The sequence below is a fragment of the Onychomys torridus genome, chromosome X (genome assembly GCF_903995425.1).
Source record: "Onychomys torridus chromosome X, mOncTor1.1, whole genome shotgun sequence".
NCBI classification, from domain to species: Eukaryota; Metazoa; Chordata; class Mammalia; order Rodentia; family Cricetidae; genus Onychomys; species Onychomys torridus.
Window position 1 is genome coordinate 119,188,140 of NC_050466.1, and position 3,312 is coordinate 119,191,451.

A 3,312-nucleotide genomic window follows, 5' to 3' on the forward strand; every position below is an offset into this window, starting at 1 on the left:
ATCCCATCCAGACTGTGCATGGGGGGTGGCAGCACCCTCACACCCGCCTGTCCTTGGACGTTAGGTGCAGGGGAGTCTTGGCTTTCATCTTGGGCAGAGCCTGGCTTCCTAGTTCATGTTCGACTCCATTCTCTAAAACCTGTGCCGAGTCTTAGACTGTGTGGGCGGGAAGCACAAAAGTTCAACTTGTGTGCAAAAAGGCAGAAAAACAACTAGAATATAAAAGTTTTGTTAATATAAGGCCATCTGTTCAAGTCCACCTTGGAAATCTGTAACAGATATTTAAATATTACATGAAAAGGCATCTTTTATACTTTTTAAGAACATTTGAAGTAATCAGCTAAGAGTAAGTGTGTGTAAAAGAAATCATTTCCCTTTGGGGGCACTTTGTCCTTTGAAGGTGGCAGGGTGGCAGGGAGGCTGGGAGGCCACATGGCTAGTGCTTCAGCTTGCTATGGTCCCCACTGTCATACAGCAGCCGCTCCCCAGCTGCAATGTCTCGGGAGGCAATGAGGATGAGGTGAGGCACGCTATTGATGTCACGCAGTTTGGTCTAGAAATTCCCACACTTAACTGTGATTGATCAGCCTCCCCAGGCTATTTGTTTCTCAAGTGGCATCCACGCAGCAGGTTTTACTCAGCTATTGAAAATAGTACCTGTAGCAGCCTGTGGAGGGGTCTTGTGCATACCGAGCCTCCTGCTTCTTCGCATCTGTGATCTCAATGAGTCGTGTGTTGGTCCCCCCACTCCCCCCGTATTTGACCACAAAGTCTCCCCGGGAGAACTGCTTAGTGGCAATCATACCCCTGCCTTTGTCAACAATGAGATCAATCTTCATGCCTTCTTCCTTTTGACTCTTGATCAGCTAATCAGGTTTTCTCCTTTCTTCAGACTGTGGCTCAGCTTTGCTCTTCCTGGAGCTCCTTCGCACCGGGTAGAAATCCGTGAGTTTTCTCTTCTGCTGTGTTTTCTCTTGAGACTTTTTCTGAGGGATCTGCTTACCCTTGAGGGGCTTTTTCAGGGCCTGCTTGGCAACCACTGTATTGGTAGGATCACATAGCAGGGGTAGAGTTTTTGGAGGTTCCGCTGTTTCCGATTTTTGGTTTGGAAAAGGTGCCAGGGGACCTCACCTGGCGTCTTTGATCTTCTGTTCATCGGACTTCACGGAGTATTGGATCATATTCCCGGCATTCCTTTTCTCTTCCTGCTTCCTGTAGCTTCCAGATAACGGCTTCCCCTGGCATTTGACCTCGTGATGTGCAACTGAGTTCTCTTCCTGGAGAGAGGAAGTGCCTTCCAGAGCATTTGTTTGGACTCATGTAGGCATAGATCTTTGACTGCTCAGCAAACACATTCTCCTGAAGCCCAGCTAGGACCGTGGTGGCACAGCTGGCGCCCTTGCCCTCACTTTGGCCCAGCCAGCAGCACTGCCACCACCAGCGCTGCCTGGAAGGGCCTGCAGTGTCCCACAGCACCCTGCTTGCCCATGGCCCGTAGCAGGGGGGCAGTCCATGGTGCAGCCCAGATCGAGCTGGGTGTTGTATTTTTTTTTTTTTTTGAGATAGGGTTTCTCTGTGTAGCTTTGCGCCTTGCCTGGAACTCACTCTGTAGACCAGGCTGCCCTCGAACTCACAGAGATCCATCTGGCTCTGCCTCCTGAGTGCACCACCACCGCCCAGCAGTATTGTATTCTTTTATGTTTTATTTGTTTAACTGTAAAGCTGTGTTACTTTGCCTGTTTAAAACACCTGATTGGTCTAATAAGGAGCTGAACTAACCAATAGGAAGACAGGAGAAAGGATAGGCAAGGCTGGTAGGCAGAGAGAATAAAGAGAAGGAGAAATCTAGGCTTGGAAATAGAGGAAGAGCAAGAAAAGGATAAGAAGAGGAGGATGCCAGGGGCCAGCCACACAGCCACATAGCCAGCCACAGAGTAACAAGGAAAGAAAGAGATATATACTAAAGAAAGGTTAAAAAGCCTAGAGTCCAAATGTAGTTAAAGAGAAATGGGATGGTTTAAGTTAGAAAAGCTGGCTAGAAACAAGCCAAGCTAAGGCTTGATCATAAGATGGAATAAGTCTCCATGTATTTATTTCGGAGCTGGGTGGTGGGCCTCCAAAGAGTTAAACAAACAAACAAACAAACAAACAAGACTACAATTTGGCTTCCTGCTTGTTGACTCACCATGCTCTTAACCCAACTCAGAATCAGGCCTCTGTCTTTCTGCTGTGAGAGAGCCCAGTCCCTCCTGGGATAGGGAGCAATGACCTAGAGGAAGGTAGTTACATTTTCCTGGTATATGTTCCTTTTTCTACTTCATGTCTGTATAACTGGAAAAGCCAGACCCCTTCCCCGTTTACCTGATAAACTCCATGCCCTAACTGTCCTCCTGGAATCTGTTCTCCATACCCATTGTCCTAACTGGGTTGATTGCCAGCAGTTCACTCTAACTCTATTGTCTTCAGAGGACAGAGAACATTGGGGGAGATAAGGGCTTTTCGACCTCAGCCACTGATGCAGAAAAACTACTCATTTTTGAGGCAGCTTTCCCATCCAAGCATCCTGATTGGGACCATATGTACACAGGTTCCTAGGAGCTAGACACTTTTCACTGGTACTTTTTGAATGGAATTCAGGGTACAACTCAAGAACCATTAATTTGTTTAAGACTACCAAGGATCATCAGGTTTCCGAAGAGTCTCCCACAGCATTTATCAAGAAGCTTTCTGAATTTACACCATTACATCCATTGGCTCAGGAAAATGCTTTTGACACCCACTCAACCCTGGATATCAGCAAAAACTACAAAAACTAAAAGAATTTTCAGAGGTGAATAGCTCCCAGCCCACCCGAGTGGCTTAAAAAACCACCCAAGACACTTAAAAAACAAAAGCAAGCTGCATTTGCTGCTGATTGAGCCACATTCAGACAGGCTAAGATTATGCTGGCTGCTTTCCAGTTTACCCTGAGCTCCCTACTGCTTGTGTCCAAGGGAAATATCTAAAAAACAAAAACAAAAACAAAAACAAAAACAAAAGTGGAGAAGATGGGGAGGGCCCTATTGGAAAGGAATCAATGTACTTACTGTAATGGAAAAGGGATACTGGAGAAATGAATGTTCAAACTATCCCAAATCTAGGAAAGCAATGACCCTCCACACCACAAGGGAGATGTATAGTGAGTCAGAATAAAGGAGCAAGGGCTCTGCTCTCTTGGGTCATACTATCAATTAAGATTTTTGTATACACTGGGACAGAGTTTTCCATTTTAAAATCTCCAATGGGGCCAGTTTCCGATGAAAAGATGGCAGT

At 46.2% G+C, this 3,312-nt stretch overlaps 1 pseudogene; it reads right to left on the reverse strand.

The window, feature by feature from the left end:
• Positions 1 to 436: 436 nt before the first annotated feature.
• Positions 437 to 1,489, reverse strand: LOC118574787 (annotated as a pseudogene).
• Between the last annotated feature and the right edge of the window lie 1,823 nt (positions 1,490 to 3,312).